This window comes from Protopterus annectens, chromosome 1.part1, assembly GCF_019279795.1.
Source record: "Protopterus annectens isolate FY-2018-M chromosome 1.part1, PAN1.0, whole genome shotgun sequence".
Classification (NCBI taxonomy): Eukaryota; Metazoa; Chordata; order Ceratodontiformes; family Protopteridae; genus Protopterus; species Protopterus annectens.
In genome coordinates, this window is record NC_056726.1 from 1365580735 (window position 1) to 1365601040 (window position 20306).

Consider the following 20306-nt stretch of genomic DNA (forward strand, 5'->3'; position numbering starts at 1 on the left):
GCTAGATCTACATTACAGGGAAAAATAAAATCTTTACTCCTTATAGCAGAATCACCTTAGCTAATGGTTATCTTTTACCCTCTCTTCTATATGGCTCACCTATTTTGACTCAAATCCAGATCTCTTAAAAAACAACTAGAGTAATGCTATAATCTTCTTCTTCTTCTTCTTTTGGCTTTTCCTGGTTAGGGGTCGCCACAGCGGATCACCTGTCTGCTCATGATTGGCAGTGGAGTTTGTAATGCTATAATAAGACAGCTAAATTTGCAGCTAACCTGCCATATAAAATGTATTATTGCTTTGCATTACATGCTCTGTATTGGTTAGAACTCCCATATTAATGAGCCCAAACCCAACTTCTTCCAACCCATAAAATACTACTTCTGTCTCCTCAGTACTTCATCACTATCTCCCAAATCACCCTCTGCATTCTCAAGACAAAAACCTGCTTGAAATCTATAAACCAAAAAAAAAAGTATGGGGCAAAATTTGCACTCACACTGAATACCCAAACTATGGAACTCTATCCCAAATTCAATGAGAACTGTACTCCATGTATTTAAGTCCTCTCTCAAAGAATTTCTCACTAATTCATGGCTATGCCCATGCACCTCACCTGTATGATCTATATTAACAAATACTTTATATTCTTACTAACCTAACCTCTCATTATGATATCTATCTATACACCTGCCCTCTCCTCATCCTTATGGTGGACTTGTATCTTTGTATTTTTATTTCCTAGCCTAGTGGACTATACTTCTAATATTTTTGTATATACGGACTGCATACCTCTCAATCATACCAAATTCCTTGGTATTTACCAGTTTTGAGGGCAAAATAATGGGGTGCCATGAATTTCATTGTGGCCCCTTTAATTCCCAATTTTTTGTGATTTTTTTTTTTCCAGATGTTGAAGTTGAGGTGGACCCATGGACTGCCAGCTGTCAGAGACTTGGACTGTCTCTCTTTACTATTCCTTATATGTTTACTAGGTTAACAACCACACAAGCCTTTTTAAGCCTAGCTATGCATCCCAAATCTCTGACAAGTTCTGCTGCCCTTGATAATTATAAGCATGGACCTAGGAGATGAACCATTTACAGGTTACCTGTGTTCATTAGAGACATAAGTGCCAAACCAGGGATGAATTTCTGATTTCCCATCCAATTGTCCAAGTTGCACTTGAATTGGGTTAAGGAGGAACTCTGCTTCACATGGATGGGGATCCTGTTCCATAGACAGGGTAGTCTCTGGGATACATACCTATCTCTCCAGCAGGTCCTTTTTATATTACAGTCAAGGTGTAAGTCTTTAGAATGGGTAGTTCTGGTGCTGTTTGTTTTGTGAATATGCAGGAGGTCCATTAGAGTGGGGTCTGACAATGCCCTGTATGCCAAGCAAGCCTGTAGGAGACAGAATACAGGGATAAGGTCTTGAGGCAGTCTACATAGGAAATATTACTTACGCCCTGTATTCTTTTAGTGAGGAACTTCTGTGGATGTTCCAATTGTTTTATATGCCTTGTTAGATAAATACCAAAGGGGGCATTGTACTCAATGATAGGTCTGATGAATACAGAATACAGTGGAACAATGACTTCCTTGAACTTTGATGCCATACATTTGTTTATAAGTTGCATAACATAGAATGATTTCCTCACCACAATAGACACATGATGATCAAAGGCTAGATTACTATCTATGTGTGTCCATAAGTCCCTGACTACTGGGTCAGCTCTGAGGAGTGTGTTGTCAATATGATAGTTACCAGGGATGGATGACTTCCCAAAGGATACTATTATGCATTTCTTGGCATTTAGTTTTAGTCCATGGCTCTGATACCAGTTGTTTGTCTGTGTCAGCCCCTCCTGTAGAACATTTGTGTCAGTGTGAAATTCAATGACAGTGCCTAATTTGCAATCATCTGCAAATTTAGTCAGCCAGAGACCACTGACATTGGCCTTGACTTCTGATAATGCCAAAAAGGGGTGGTCCAAGAACTGATTCCTGAGGGACTCCACTTGTGACTGGCCTTTTTGTAGAGGTGGACTCCCCAATACTAACTTCCTAGGTCCTATCTGTGAGACAGTTGGCTATCCAGCGGGTGACATACGGGTTCGTACCTAACCTCTTGAGTTTGTCAACAATGCCCAAGTGAGGTGTTGTGTCAAATGCCTTGGCCAGGTCAAAAGTAGGCAGTGTGAACAATTTTGCCCTCATCCATTGCTTTGGTGACCTTCTCAAAGAAGTACACTAGGTTGAGTAGGCATGATCTGCCCTTGACGAATCCAAACTGGGTGATTCCAGTGTCTAGAGGTTTACTATATCTGTATTAATGATCTCCATTATAATTCTTGTCATGGCTTTACATGAGACTAGTGAGACTTATGGGTCTGTAGTTTCCAGGGTCTGTAGATGGCCCACCTTTGTGTAGAGGGATGACTGTTGCCTTTCTCCATTTATGAGGCACAACGCCTGTTTAGAGGCTACAGTTAAATAATAATTCCAGAGGCCCTGATAGGTCATGTTTCATGCTATTTGGAAGGCATTCTGAAATATTGTCTGGGCCTATTGATGCAGTGTTCTTGGTCTTAGAGAGAGCATTAAGGACCTTTTCCCTAGTGATGGTAGGGGGAGTTACATTTGATGTTATTTCCTGCGGGAAGGTTGAGGGGAGAGAGGAATGAAGTTGGTTCTGCATTTATCAGCAAGGAGGTTTGCTATAACTTCTGGCTCAGTATAGGTGGCTCTATTTACAATGAGCTCTGCACATAATTGTGTATTCCCTTTGAGGTTGCAGACATAACTAAAGAATGCTTTGTGGTTGTCCTTGGCCTGGGAGGCCAAACGTATCTCAAATTTGGCTTTGGTAGACTTTATTTGTCATCTGAGTTGTGTGTTTAATTTGATGAGAGTGCTTTTATCCTGCTGGGTGCTGCACCTCCTAATTTTTGCCATGATTTTCTTCCTCCTGTTATATAGATGATTGATCTTGTGATTCCACCAGAGTGGCTTGTTTTTTAAGTTATTTCTGTACTTATTCCTGGTGGGTACAGCTACCTCTATGCAGCTATTAACATACTTGTACAAGGTTTTTGTGAACATTTCTGCATAGGCAGAAGTGTTCTCATGGTTTATGAGGGCTTGAAATTTTGCCAAGTTCTCCCTTAATAGCAGAAGGTTAGCCTTAGAATAGTTCCTAAATATTCCAGGTTTAGCTGGGAGTCCAGGATTTATTTTTACTTCAAAAAATACCATTTAGTTGCCTGACCTTACCAGGGAAGGCATTACAGTTGGGGATGTGCAGCAGTCTCCCTGATTAGTGAGGACCAGATTGAGTATGGTTGCACACCTTGTTGGTGTATTGACTATCTGGTCCAAGGAGTTTGTGCTTAGAAAATCCAAGAATCTCTGTGCATGGTCTTTTGGTGTTATATAGAATTACCAGTTAATAGTGGGGTAATTAATGTCACTGATGAATATGATGTTGGGTTGGATAGTTACTGTTTCTAATAAGTTTAAATGCATGGTATGGGTTTCCTGGGTCATAGAGAGGGACATATAGCTTGCAAGGAAGCGGTATTGGATTTTACCTATGGTGATTTGAACATGGAGCACCTCTAGTACATTGTCTTGTTTGACCAGCCTAGGAGTATATTTATTTTTGAAGTAAATAGAGACACCTCCACCTTTATTCCCTGCCTGTGAAGTAGCTGACCTAAGTGTGTGGAAGGCATTATAACCTTGCACTGTTGGTGTGCTATCTGCAGCTTTAAACCATCCTCCAGTGACCACACAGACATCAGTATTCTCTATGATAAAGACAGCTTCTAGGGAGTGGAGGTTTTTGTTTAGACTCTTAGCATTGAGCAATAATACCTTTAGATTTTCTTATTTTTGATTTGCTATGCTGAAACCAAGAAAATCTAAAGGTATTACTGCTCAATGCTAGGAGCATAAATTTAGTTGAAACAGCAGCAGCACTGCAGCGAATGAAACCGAGTTGCAGAGCTGTTTAAAATGTAACTTTACTTAAGTTCGGCTTCTGCCAGAGTATGTCCTGTCAATACAATAAATAATTAGCATAGCAATAAAACAGTGAATTATAACAATGACATGCAGTTAAATAATTTGTTTAGATGGCAAAAATGTAACTTCAGCACAAAGTAATAACATTTTTAAATGATAGCTAAAAAAGTATGTTTCACCCTAATGAACAATATGCAACTGAACCAGTGTGATAGGCTTAGCTCATAGAATCTTGTTTTGGTCTCAGATACTTTTAATTTTAATATGAATTCCATCTACCCCGACTACCATTGTAAATGAGCAGTGCTATGTCTATTATGGACAGAATTAATTCACTTAGTAGTCAATGACAGTCTTGCATTTTCTTTTAATACAGAATTTTTTTTTTTTAGTATAACAAATCATAATATAAGTTTCATTCAATTTGGATAATGAATAAACAAGAACACACACACAAAAAAAGAAACAGATATATACATTATTTACATTAGGCCTACAATTATGCATATACAATACCTTTCTGATTTGATACATTTAAGCAATACTTAGAGAATTTTTAGGAAAAGTCAGTGTTCGTTTTTATATTCTCAATAAGGGATAAATTCTTTCTCCACAGATTGTTGCTCCATAGTTTTGGATATATTCTCATTTCTTTGATTCTGATTTCCATTGTCAATGTTTCATTTAGTAATGATAAAAATTCTTCAAAGGTAGGAACAGAGTTGGATTTCCATTTTCTTGAGATGCATTTTCTAGCAACTGCTAGAATTGCCTACAATTGACACATATTTTCTTTTTTCATTTCCAAATTTTCATTTATATTCAACAAAATTAAAGTTTTCATTAGAACAAATGAATCTGTAAATATAGCTTGTAAGAAATTATTGATGTCTTACCAATATTTTTCAATAAAAATACAGTCATGAAAAATATGTATCCAATCTGTTTTACAATTCTGTGACCATCTCTAGCAATTAGTATTATTGGAAAAATTGAGATTGGCTAGCTTGTCAGGTGTATAAAAAGTTCTGTGTATAAATTTCCATGTGTAAATTCTCAAAAATTGCATGTTAGATGCTAATTGAATTGGAAGCAATATACTATTTTTCCTTTCCAAGGATAAATTTAATGAAAGACCTTTAGTAATATAATTCCAAAATTTCTGATTTGGACTAGTTTTATAGCTTATTAGAATGTTATATAGTTTAGAAGTTGCATTTTCCATGTTATGGTTATTATAAATAATCTCATTTAAATATTTTACAAATTTAGGTTCATTTTTGAAGGATGAATTGTTAATCATTCTGTACAAGTCTTGTGAATATGTTAATACACTTTGAAGCACTAGCCAATCTGATGAGAGCAGGTCATGTTTGCTTATTAAATATTGGATATCTGTCACTTTTTGTTTACTAATGCAATGTTTCCAACAGCTGAAATTCTTTGCTTCCCACGTATTAAAGGCATTCTTATGTATCTTATTAAAGAATGTTTTTGTTACATTGAAAGGTTTTAAAGATTTTTTTGATTTATGTAGAGTAAGTAGAACATCATCAGCAAATAACATTATTTTAAAATTGTATTGGCCATATATATTAATACCTTTTATTTTAGGGTTATGACATATTAAAGAAGCAGATATTTCTCTTGCCAGTGCAAATAAAATAGAAGACATAGGACATCCCTGATTAGTACCTTTGGTTAAAGGAATAGATTCAGAAGTAAAAGGCCCTAATTTTACATAGGCTAAATTATTTTTGCAAAGATTTTTAAATAGAGAAATGAAAGATAGAGGAAAATCATAAAGTTGTAGAATTTTGAATAAGTAGTCCCATTTTAAAGAATCAAAGGCTTTTTGTATATCCAGTGCAACTATTAGAGCTTCTTGATTCTCTCTGTTCAAAATATAGATGAGAGTTAATATCCTTTGTATGTTACCATAAGTAGGTCTATTATGTATAAATCCAGTTTGATCTTAATTTATAATAGAGGTCAACATTTTTTTTAATTCTATTGACTAGGATAGACATGAAGATTTTATAATCATTATTGAGGAGATATATTGGTCTACAGGAGCTGCAGTGAGTGGGATTTTTATTCTCTTTTAAAATAGGGGTGATTAAGGAATGTTTCCATGATGGCGGTATTATATTTTTAGTTTGTATTTCAAGTAGAGTTTTATGAAAGCAATTTGTTATATACGTTGGAAAAAGTTTATATAATTCTATAATAATTCCATCAATTTCTGGTGCTTTGTTACATTTACTTTCCTTAATCTTTTCTATAACTTCTCTTTGTGAAATTAATTTATGAATATACAGTTTTAGTTTGTCTGGGATTTCCTTAATTTTAGAAAAAAAATTTCCAAGTCCAGGGAATGATTTTGAGAATTATTATCTTTGTAATGTTCGGTATAATGGTATTTAAATGCATTTAGAATGCTGCTTATGTCTGATACTCTTTTTTCCCCTCATGTATGATACTGGTGATGTTATTAGTTCTTGATTGTATCTTAATTCTTGCAGCTAAGATATGCAAGTGTTTGAGTGAAGTTGAGTAAGAGTTTAATTTTAATTTTTCTAGGGCTAAATTAGTTTTATGATGTATACTTTCATTATATTTCTTATTTAATTCATGAATTATCTTTTTGTTATTAGAGGAGTTTTTCTGGTTATTAGATTTAATTTTTATGAGTGAATTTTGCATATTGTGTAATTCTGATTCCCATTCTTTTGATTTATTTTTGAACCATGCAAGGGTTTTACCGTATATAAAAGCTTTCAATGATTCCCAGATCATGACTATATTCATTTCTTCAGACTAATTAGTATTTAGAAAAAATTGAAGTTCTGATGTCAGCTAAGGTTTAAATTCTTTCAGTTTTGTGATATATGCTGGAATTCTCCCCATATGTATTAGTTTTTTTTAAATCTGTTTGTTGTTTAAGAGTTATAGAGTTGTGACCTGATAAAGGGCAGGGAATTATTGAGGAAGTACATATTTTTGTATTTAGTTCCTGAGAGACATTAATTCTGTCAGTTCTGGTTTGGGTACCAAATCTGTAATCTTGATGTTAAAATTTTAATGAGTTAGTTTCTTTGAGGTTAAAATTATCTAGCAATTTAAAGTTTTCAATCCATTTTTTGAGAAATTTTGCTGTTGAAGTAAGACAAAACAGTCTCTTGTTGGTAGTGTCAGAGCTATCTAAAATGCAATTAAAATTTCCTCCTATTATCAAGTTTCCTTTATAAGCATTCATAATAAAATCTATTTTTTTTGGCTGTCCCTACCCCCATACCAGGAAACCAATACAGATTCACCAGTGTCCATATTCTGTTATTGAAGTTTATTATAACAAGTGCCATGAGATCTTTTTTATTTACATAATTATAGATAACTTGGGGATTAGTATATTTTTCTTCCATAAAATAATCACTCCTCTGGTTTTTGTTTTATATGAAGAATGAGATAGCATTGGATATTCTTTTGGATTTCATGAAATTTTTCATTTGTCTTGAAATGAGTTTCTTGGAGAAAGACCACTTCTGCTTTGTTTAATTTAAGTATCTTTGTAAATTTGCTCTTTTCTTTGGATTATTTAAGCCATTAATATTCAAAGGAAGTAGGTTTAGATTCAAGGCCATTTGCTAGTGTTGGGAGATATTTTTAAATATATTTGTTAACAGTAGTTAAGACTCTTCCATAGAAATGGAAAGTTTTTCTGAATTAGAGAACATATAGTAAAACCTGAATCAGGCCTATAAGAAACAAACAAGAATAATACAAAAAGCATATTATATAACAAGCTAATTTCAAAAGACAAGATTTTCCTTATCCTACATGGAATGATAAATATTCTTGATCCAACAGATTGAAAATGATCTTTTGGATTGGCCCTCATGTCTCAGTAACAAGAAGCCTTAAGAGCTCCATATATGATTCTATGGAGATTGTCTAGTCAAAAGATAAAATGTAATTTTTAATTATAATTATTTATTAACTATAATACACTTTAAATGTAATTTCTTTTCTTTTTTTTTTCTTATTTCTTTCCCCTCCTTTCTTTTTTCACCCTTTTCCCTTCCCCTCCCTTTCCCCTCTTTTATACATGGTATATTTTGTATTTAGATGCCCTTAAAGGTGATATTGTTATAGTACAATCAGTATATCAAATAAGTTTCTTTAAGCTGATGTAAATATTCATTATCAGATTTATGTTGTTTCTAATGCTCTCCCTCCTCCTCCCATCCCCTCTCCTTCCTCTCATCTCTCTCTCTCTTTTCTCATATGCCATCTACATGCTGTGCTACTGTACTCATTTAATTTTTACACATAAGATTTACATTCAAGAAGTCTAAAGACCTATATCAATTTTCATAGTGACAAGAATGAGTCATGAACATTTATAGTAAATATGTGTATCTACAATGTTGCATTTATGTTGCCTAAGTTACCATGAAGATCCTACAGTTTACATATATATATATATATATATATATATATATATAAGAACATAGCCTCATATAAATTATACATACATATGTATATACATATTTATGTGTATCTGTAAGTATTCATTTATTACATATTTTCTCTTTTTTTCTCTTCTCTCTCCCCTCCCCTCCTCCCTTTCTCTTCTCTTTTCCTTCCTTTTTATTTTTATTTATATTGTTTTAGCATAGGGAGTCAAAATGATGTTTTAAGTACCAGTGCAAATATAAAATCTTAAGTATTGTACATCAAAGCTTGCTAAACAAACAATTTTCAATACATCTGAGTGTGCAAAATAGGATTTTCCTATATTGCCACGTCAAGTAGTTAAACATTGTATGAAAACTTTACATATATTTTTCTTGTTCCTGTTATGATTGAATTTAATACTTTAGCTAGTTTATGTTTGCTTAAATAAATACAGCATCTTTCTTATTCATTAAGTACTTGTATAATGTAAATGCAGACTCTGCTTTGTTTCAGTTTAGCAATCTGCACTTTCAAAGCCAATGGGAAAGGTAAAGTGACATTCACATCTAAAGCTTCAAATTACACTTTCTGTAGAAGTCTCCTTCCCTCTAATTTTAAAATTACTTTACACAAATTGACATGTAATAAAAGAAAAAAAGGAAACAAGTTTACAATAAAATAAACCCAACCCTTTGCCCTTTTATTTATAAATTAGATTCCATATCATGTATATTTGCTGACCAACAAATAACATGTACTATGTTTCTCCCTCTGTGTGTAAACTTCGAGTTTCTCTTGTAATTGCTGCAAATCTGGGAATGTAGACTCCGCCCTTCATTGTCACAGTAACCCCTAACATTAATTTTGTTCCGTACATAAAAAATAGCCAGTTCAACATGTAGCCATGAAATTTGCAGTTTATTAATGACCTCATACTTCCTAAGCCCATCAAGCAATAAACTTAATGGGAATGATGATAGAGATGACTATATTTTTAAAGGAAAAAAACAGCAAACACTTTAGAATTTAGTTTGCACTTTGTTACTTTCTTTATTTGAATCCTGTACAACCACCCAGTCATTAAGAGACATAAGCAGAACTTCTTTTCAAATGAATAAAGGATTGCCATGAGAACGTAGCTTGCACAGAATTGCATAGATCAGCTTGCACTTCCGTTATGATGGATATCTAAGGCAAAACGCTAGACTACATGCATGACAGCCTTCAGGCATATAAAGAAAACAAATACATTTTACAGACAGATTAAGAGGCTGCCAATCCAATTATAAACCAATATCAGTTGGAAAAAGTCATCATTTCAAATCAATCAAAGACACTCGTTCTCTTGCATATCTCTATCATGCCAAAACAAAAAAGAAAAACTCCAAGTACGGGTGTCTCCTGTCACCTCCAACATAGATATTATTATGTAATGAAGCATACACAGTCAAAACAGGGAAAAAAATATTTCATTAATGTAACCTATTATCTGATTGTCACTCTCAGCCTTGGTGAAAGAGACCCCTTGATTAATAAAGAGAGAAAGAAAGTGGAAAGGACAGGAAGAAATGAAATAGGAGAGAGATAGAAAGGGGAAAAAAAGAAATAACATCTTTAACAAAGTTAAAACATAAGATAATTTTCATACCTGTAATAGTGTATTATGAGTATTAAACAGTAACAAATCAAATTAAAGTAGATTCTTTGAGAGATTTGAATGAACTAGTTATTTTGGCGTCAGTCTTTTGTAATTTCTTTGAGAGATTTAAATGAACTATGTATTTTGGAATCAGTCTTTTGTTTTGTTTTTTTTCTTTTTAACATCAGTCCAGGCATTTTTTTCATTTGATCTCTTCAGGGTTTGGGATGACCAATCCATATCTTCAGGAATACAAATAACATTGTTTTTTATGAATGCTGAAGCTTCTTCCAGGCTGTTAAAAGTTCTCATTCCATTTGAGTGATGAAGTTTGATTTTAGCAGGAAAGGCAAGCTATGCCTTAATGTTATTTTGCTTGAGAATGTTTATCAGTGGCCAAACAGCCTTCTTTTGTTCTAATACTTTTGTGGAAAAGTCATTGTTAAATCTGATTAAGTTTTGTTTGTATTTCAAGGGAGATTTTCTCCAAGCAGTTTTTAGGACTAATTCTTTGTCCAAAAAAGATAAGAATTGTATTACTATTGATCTAGGTGGAATATTTGTTGAAGTGGATGCTGGTTTACCTAGAGCTCTATGAGCTCTTTCAATGCCATATGAAAGTCCTTCTTTTAAATCTAGAAACTCAGGGATCCATGAAGTTAAGAAGAAAATTATGTTTTTTTCAGGCAGTCCGAAAATCCTAATATTTGTTCTTCTTTCTCTGTTCTCTAAATCATCCACCTTATTTAGAAGCCATGTATTTTGTTTAAGAATGTATTCTTTTTGTTTTTCTTCTTCTTTGAGTCTCCCTTCAATGTCATTTAATGAAGTTTCTAGAGCTATTAATTTTGTTTGTTGCTTTTGTAACATTTCCTTAAGGACATCAGTTTGCTTTTGGCAGTTGATTTTTAGGTTTTCCAAGTTGTCTTTAAAAGCATCCATTTCAAGGATAGTTCCTGTAAGGTAGAAGTCACCAGCTGCAGTTCTTTCTTTAAGGTCACATCAGGATAGGAATTTCTTCAGTTACTCATTTCTAGTATCAGCTGAATCTCCAAGTATTTCTAACAAGAAAATATACATAAAATTCCTTCAAATGTTCTATAGTTGTAGTTCAGATATTCATCTATTTGTTGTTGTTAGTTTAATTGATAGAAATTGAATATTTCCTGAATTTTGTTGATAATTTGTGGAGATCTAAAATGATGCTGCTTTCAGTTAGCCATCAGGCTCCACCCCCACATTCCTGCATTATTGATGATACAAAAGGTGGAAGGATCCAAATATCTTGAGAAGTTGTTGGGAGTTTTTAAACATGTGGGCATTGGTCTGAATTGTACAAATCAGCCAGTGTTGACCTTCCTGTCACAATCCATCCCATCACAGTCTTTTAGTGCACAGCTCTTCTAAAAGAGCAGTGACATCCCAATCCTTAGTGATATTTCATTCTAGACTGATCCATTCAGTCAGTGTATTATATTTTCTTTCTCCATGGCCTGCTTGGAAAAGTGTGCATGATGAGTAAGTGAATCATTAAGTTAGGTTTTATTGGCACACAATGTTGTTGTACTGTGGACATTATTGATAGTGGAACAGTTCATTTTATATGAATGTTTTTCAGTATGTTGTTTCCTCTAAGTTGTTGTGTCACTAAATTATTAATTGCTGCTTTGGATATGTATGTGCCCATTTCATTTATAATGTTGCATTTCATCATTTTGTTGTTAATGAGTATTATCAAGATTTAGAGCTGCATCAAAGGTTGCCAGCGTTGTCTAAATTGAGAACAAAGACAGGTGCCATCCCAGGTTAAATGAAGCCCAGACCGTACTGCCCATTACATTTTTGATGATGAAAATGATGGAAAAGGTTAGCTCTCAACCTGTTAAGTCTAGAGTGGTGGTCAAATCCAGAAATAATCAGGGACACTTTAAAATATCAGTACTGTCAACTTGAGAAGTTGATGTCATTATAAAATAATGAATTACCATGCATTTTGTTAAATAAAACAAGTTTATAACTCCAGTTATTATTAATAAGTATAATCCAATACATTTTGTCATAAAATCACCAGTTTTAGGAGGGACAGATCAAAATGTTGAGCCAAAATCAGAGAGAGTTGAACAGAATGCGGGTGAAGCTAATGTACTTAGTTGGACTGCCTTCCCGAGTTTTTTAAAATCTCTGAGAACTCAGAGTCTACCAGCCGGTCTCATGACCCTGTTATCATCAGTGGAATACTGAGGTACAGGGTACAGTACACATTTGGCTACTGTATTAAATGTCTGCATCTGTGCAACCAGATATTCCTTACTAGAATCATCAAGCAGAATCATCTATAAACCCTAGATATTCTTTATAATCCCAACAAGTTTTATTTTTTCACAAACAGTTGGTTATGAGTTAATATCCTTAGACTGTACATATCTTCTCCCCCTTGCTAAACCATATAAGTAATAGCTTAGCGGTAGAGTTGCTGGCCTAAGAGTAGGCAGGCAGGGTTCGAGCCCCCACAACAACCTTTGGGTTGGGAGGGTGGCTTAATGGCTAAGGTGTTTGCCTTACAAACCCAAGATGCAGGGTTTGAGTCTCACAAGGGATAACTGGCTAGGCTTAAAATGGCTCGCAAGAGCAGTTAGCTTAGTAATGAACTATGAACCTATGAACCCTCTGTAAAGGCAGCCTTCTTTTTCTGGCTGGAAATATTTAGCTCATACCTTCCAGCTACAGTCTTTAAACAGCTCTTTGCTGACTCTTTTGCTGCCATACTCACCTCTAGTGTTCTTTCTCACCCCGTTTGCCCTACGGGGTCAGTCCACTCCCCTACCCTGCCCCCAATTCCCACCTGCCCCACTACTCCTAGCTTTATTCCTATCTTACCCCACCCTCTCAGCCTAATTACTCAATACCAGCTCCCCCCATTACTCCTCCCACCTATAGCCATCCTTCTTAAACTCTGTAATCTGTACTCCACCCAATAATTATAGTCCCTCCCTCCTTCCTTAAATCTCTAGAATACCTCCATCACTTTTTAAACCCATTCTTCTTCATAGCCTTCTCTATTTTCCTAACCACTCATACCACTCTCTCTTTGCTTCAACATGCTCTCCTCAAGTTATCACACCCTCCAGTCCCCCAGCCTCCTCTTTCTGTTCCTACTTCCCTTATATTATGCTACCTCAAATTCCACCTATGCTTGTCCAATACCACCTACAAAGACAACTACCATACAAACCCACCTTTCCCCTCGCTCTTTTTCCCATTTCCACTCTATCTCCTCTTCTCTCATTCAGCTCAACCCTGTGCACCTATTCCACCCTAAATTCTTCTTCTCTAAAGTCAAGATACTGTCACCTGCTCCAATCTACAATATACAATCTACCAAAATTCATGCCTGGCAGACCAATATGGCTAAAGGATATCTCCTTCAACAACCTAATCCAGGCTGGTGATAACCATCCTAACCCTGGTCCTACATCCTTTATTAACAACACTCATCCCTTACCCTCTCCCTCCTATCTCAACACCCTAAAGATTTTTAAAATTAATGCACAAAGTCTAAACAACAAAGTACACCAATTTTAAGCTTGGTTAAGCAATAACTAACCAGATAGCTTAGCCAATCTCTGAAACCTGGCTAAAGCCCTTTATCTCCAACTCTGCGATTCTGTCCCCAGGATTTCATTGTCTCAGAAATGACCAACTAAATAAAAAAGGTGGAGGCACTGCTCTAGTCTATTCCAACCTTCTTACCTTAATTCCCCTCCAAATTCCAATTTCTCAATTCTAGAACACTGAACTAACTGCAGGAATTCTAAAACTAAATAAACATAAAAATATCTGCATCATTGCCCTATATATCTCACCTGGTAACAATATCTCTACACTCGAAAATATTCTCCTATGGGCCTCTACTGAAATTAACTATGAAAAGTATATCCTTGGTGATGTGAATATTGACTGGAATAAAATCAATTGCTTTTCTCCCTCCCTATCCATTAACCTCTATAACTTCACTCAAATAATCCTCTCTATCACTTGACCTAACAAAATAAACCCTCCCGGATCCACTATAGATTGGATCCTAGTCTCAGATCCATGTAAAATAACCAATTCTGGCAAAATTCCTGATACATTTAGCAACCATCTCCCAGCCTTCATGCATCACTCAACTAGTTCCTCCCCACACCAACATCAGTACATTCAAACTCATAACCTCAGTAGCTTCAACCCAACTACTTTCTCAAATACTTTCAAACAAATGAACTGGCAAATTCTAAACATCCTTCCTCTTGACAAGGCTATAGAATACTTCAACTCTGTCTTCCTTGATACTTTAAACTCACTAGCCCCACTAAGAAACATAAGGATAAAAACTAAAACTACTCCTTGGCTATCCAAAGAGATAAAACAGATTATGCACCACAGAGACTAACTATGGAAGCTTTACCAAAACAATAAACTGGACAACACCTTGCAAAATGACTAATCACCAAAGACAAAAAAATCCTACTATATCAAACTTCAGTCCAATAACAATAAAAAACCCCAAAATTCTGGAACTCAGTAAACTCACTCCTCAATCCAGGCTCCAGGAATAATCCCTGTCCTGACCCAAGTAAATCTGATCTTGAACTAGGCTCTGAATTTAACTCATTTTTTCATAGACACTATTACTACCCTCACCAAGACATTTCCCAATAATAATCCAACTGCTCTACACTCTCCCCTTCTAACTCACCTCATCTGTTTGAACTCAAACCCATCTCCACTAACTTTATAAAAAAACTTTTGTCCAAACTTAAACCTTGCTCTAACGCTCCCGACAATATTCCCTCTTCCTTTCTAAAATGTGCTGCTGATGGCATCGCACTCCCAATGAGCATCATTATCAACTGATCCATAAAAGAATCATATGTCCCCAAACTCTGGCGTTCAGCTTATATTCTTCCTCTTCATAAAGGAGGAAAAATACCAGCATCTCAAACTTCACCCATTGCTTTGCTCTCACCAATCTCCAAAATCCTAGAAAAATGCATCCACCACCAACCTATGCCTTTCCTGACCCAAAATAATCTTCTCACTCCTACCTAGCATGGCTTCCGTCCAGGCCATAGCACAATAACCAATCTATTCTCTTTCCTAGAAACTGTCAATCAAGCCTGAGATTCAGACCACTTAGTTTCTACTGTTTTACTTGATCTGTCTAAAGCCTTTGATACTGTTTCCCACAAGCACCTTCTCTGTCATCTCTCAAACCTTAATCTCTCACATAATGCTTTATCCTGGTTCTCCAGCTATCTATCAGACAGATCACAAGCAGTCAAATGGAAGAACTCCATCTCTTCCTTCCTACCTACCCCAACTGGCGTACCACAGGAATCCATCCTTGGGCCAATGCTTTTTAACATCTTCATCAATAACTTTCACACTGCTAATCCTGATGCTAAAATCATTCAATACGCAGATGATTCAACCTTAGTCTGCTCTGCCTCAAACCTCTCTGAATTGCTGACTAAAACCCAAACTGCCTTCTCAACAACTGAAAACTGGATGCGCCAAAACCACCTCTCTCTCAATGCAAATAAATCAAAGATTCTACTATTCCCTCCTACATAGACCCTCTCCTATGATAAATATAACTTCAAAGTCTATAGTCAAACCAACTCACCTATAGAAGTAGTCCCTCTCTGCGAAACTACTTGGCATTACTGTAGATGAACACCTCAAGTTTGATATTCATATTCAACAAATATTAAGAAAACCCACCAAATGCTAGGTATGCTGTATAGGAATAATCTCTTTCTTTCCAACTCTACCAGGAAAACTCTGGCTTTGACTTATCTTCTTCCTTCCTTATTATACAGAGCTGCTCTCCTAACAAACCTGTCCTCCTCTATCACTTCTAAACTAGAAAACTGCTACAACAAAATCTCTAAATTTGTCTCTAAATCTAAAAATACCACCCATCACTGCCTAACCCTACAATCCCTGAATTGGCTTGAACTCCCAAACTACCTAGACTATCTCCACCTCACTACTGCACCTAGACTCATATTTCACCCAACAAAATGTCCCACTCTAACTAACATCCTTCCCCCTTATACACCCAACAGAGCTGTCAGATCTGAAAATAAGAACTTAATTACTATCTATAAACCTAAACGTCCTGCTGGCCAACTTCTCCTATCTTTCTCACTAGGCAAAAAATGTAATTCCCTTCCCACCACACTAAGAACTATACCAAACTCAGAAAACTTCAAAACCCAACTATTCAAACACCTGTCCACTAAATGGAAATGTAGTTGCCTTCACTCAACCTAATCCAAGGGGGTTCTCGCTCTGGTTCCCAAGCTCTACATAGTTATCTTCCTATGAGCCTATCTAAGCTCTCAACAATTTATATAGCTTCTCTCTAAGTTCTCACCTCCTACAGCTACCCTCACACAGCCTAACCTTGTAAATATTGTAAATAGCAGTCTACTGTTGATGTGTGTAGGTAAAGCGTATTTACATTTTCTTAAAAGGTTTATATGTAAACTATTTCCACACCTAACCCATATCTATTTTTCTCACATTAAACTGTGTGATCCCTACTTTCAAGCTTAATGAATTTGTTAACTATGCATGATATTGAATGCATTTATGAGTAACTATTCTACATAAGATCTTTAATATTAACTATAATTTGTATCTAAATTGTATAATGCATCTTGGAGCTTTTCTCCCCGGGCCTCCACTGAAAATGGGTCAATTTGACCCAGTGGACTTCCCCGGTAATCAAATTGCAAATAAATAAATAAATAAAATCACATCCCAAACACTGCAGTAACTTGATATCCAAAGAAATTTCCTGTTGCAAACACCATTCCTTCAGTAGTTTGCATGCACTTTTCATCACCAGATGGCCAGGCATAGTGAGGAATCTAGTCCCAGTTCTTGGGTCTGTGGTTTTCTTTCTGTTTGCTAATGACATTATCACAATTATTTTTCTCTCAACAGTATTATATGCCATCAATATCCTTCTCTGTCAGTTTTCTCCCTCCCTCAATAATCTCAAAGAACTCCTGAAGAAAGACTTCACCTTCATCTGATTTTATTTCATCAGCAACAGACTTCAACTAAACCCAGCCAAATCAACTGTGATATTATTTGGGTCTTCCCATAACTTAAAATGCCCCTTCTGGCAACATCTTTGACCCTAGTTAAAACAAGATTTATTAGCAGTCCACCTATTGTTACTTGGGACTTCATCCAGATCCATCTCTAAACTTATCCCTTCAAACAGAATACAGCATACAAACTAAAACTGTATAACCCAAAACAGGCTTACAGTCAGTATGTTATACAGAATAAATATTCAAAAGCGCTCTCAAGCAATTAGAAGGCTATTATTCAGTCTCCAATCACCTTACTCCTGAAAACAGGTCTACTTTAGCCAAAGATGTACTTACTCCTAAACTAGAATGTGGACTCCCTATTACAACACTAGAGTCTGCAAGCCATACCAAATTCCTGCAAACCACTTTGAACAGAATTAATCATTTCATTAGCTTTTCTCCAAACAGAGAACATCGTTGTATTTAATTAAAGAAGGCATTTGGCTCTCTTTTACAGCCAGAGCAGCTTTTATTTTTATCTGTCTCACCTTTAAGTTGCTTAATTGCTGATTTTTGTCCCTCACTCTTCACTCAAGCACATGTTAAAGCTGCAGGGATAGGATAAATAAAATGACTGCTATTAGGCAGCTGTCTTTTTATGAGGAGGGGTGTGTAATGTGTATGTGGCAGCCATTTCTAGTCTTTTTTAACTGAGAAAATGAATCATTTCAGAATATAGCACAACATTATGTCTTGCCAATAGACAGTCATCAACAAGTGGGTGAGCATGAAATGATTAACTTTCATTCCTACACTGATAACATAGTACACATGCATTCAGCTCTCCCATTTTCCTACCCTGGGCTGGGGAACAACATGGCTGAAAACAAATCTACACAGGAATTATAGCATAATGGTGTCTGACCATGACTTTGCCTGACTGTCACCTGCATTCATGAATATGTTTGGAGTCCTGAGTACCCAAAAAGTTAGTCAAAAGAAATAATTTATATTTTCTTACATGTGATTTGCTGAAATGCTTTCTGTTGTTCCCCAGCTGGGGAGTAGTACCTGTCCTAAATATGTTTTTTTTTAACTCGTTACATTGGCCTAAATAAATGGAATAATGCAATACTGATACCTTAAACATTAAATGCTGAAATATTGAAGAGGTTTGTCTCTATGTTTTTCCATTAAATAGATTCCCAAGATTACCTACATTAGGTTTTTCAGATAATTCTCTTAAATTTATATTTATTTTGGCTGTGATGTCACAGAATTATTTGAGGAACTTTTGTAGAATCAAAAAGATGGGGTTACCACTATAATACTTTGATACATTTTCCTGTAAAATCATAGCTTATGAGGCAGCATTATAATATGAATGAAAAGGTACATTTGAGAAAAATCTTAAGTTGTAGAGGAGAACACTGTATTATCATTGGAATATCAATGCATGCAGTAACATTATAATGTTACTAGATAAATTTCTATAAAGCCACATATTGGAAAGTTTCATTATAATGCATTGGATTCATGTCTGTGAAATTGCAACTCAGGGGTCACTGTCACTGTGTCAATAAAATGTTACTTGGTGATGGAGCTTATAAGTGTGTACCAGGCTAATGGCCCTGGAGCCTTTACGAGCCTAGCCCAAACAAATTGCTCAGGCACCATGCCACCCGATGTTAGTTCACAGTGCCCCTATCCAGTAGGGCAACTGGAATGATCCCTGTAGTGAACTTTCTTTTACCCACCCACTCGTCAAGATTTCTTTTGAAGAGGGCCAGCAAGGTGCTCTGCTTGACATGAATGGGAAGCTTATTTCAGAGTGTGGACAGTCTTTGGGAGATGAACCTGTCCCTCCAGCATATACTGTTAATTGTGGTAATAAGGTTATGATCTCTGGAGTGTGTGGCTTGGGGGGATTGGGATTTCTTTAGGTGTAGCATTTCAAGTAGGGCTGGGTCAGACATGGCTTTGTAAGTCAAGCAGAGATCACCTCTAAGTAGGCGATAAGAGACTGAGAACAGCTGAAGTTTCATGAGTCTGTCCATGTAGGACATGTGTTTAAGGCCTAGGATCCTTTTTGTGAGGTACCTTTGTGGCCTCTCCAGCTGTTGTAGGTGTCTGGTCAGGTACATGCCAAATGGGGCTTTATATTCGATGATTGATCTAATGAGGGATGAGTAGAGAGGGATGATGACCTCTTTCTTCCTGGATGTGAAACCTTTGGTTATAAGATGTGCCATGTAGAAGGACTTTTTGACCACAGTGGCAATGTGGTGTTTGAAGGTGAGGTGGATGTCAACCTGGGTGCCCAGATCTACTATGGCCCCTTCAGTGTTCAGTGGGCTCCCATCAATGTGGTAATTCATGGGAACTGACCTATTTCCAGAGGGGATGATAATGCATTTTTTGGTATTAAGCTTCAGGCTATGGTTCCGACACCAGTCATTCGTCTCAGAGAGGCCCTTTTGTAGGATATCTGCATCACTTGGGGAGTTGATAATGACTCCTAGCTTGCAATCATCAGCAAACTTGGTCAGCAAGAGTCCTTCTGTGTTGGCCTGGACTTCTGAGAAGTAAATGCCAAACAGGAAAGGTCCCAGGACCAAGCCCTGTGGGACTCCACTCATGAGTGGTCAACAGCCTGACTTAGAATCTGCAACTTTCACTCTGTGGGTCCTGTCTGTGAGCCAATTTGCAAACCACCTAGTGATGTAAGGATTGATGCCTAGTTTAGTGAGTTTATCAATGATACCTGAGTGGGGAATGGTATCAAAGGCCTTGTCCAGGTTGAGGTAGGCTGTATGCACTGCCTTACCATCATTCACAGCCTTGGTGACTGCCTTGAAGAAGTCAGCCAGGTTCAGTAGGCAGGATCTCCCCTTGACAAAGCCAAACTGTGTGGGGTCAACGAGTTTGGAGATTTTCTATATCTTTGTTAAGCAAGTCCATGATGATGCAGTCCATAGCTTTGCATACCAGACTCATCAGGTTAATGGGGTGATAGTTCCCAGGGTCTGTAGTTGCTCCTCCTTTATGGAGTGGGATGACTGTAGCAGTGCGTCATTC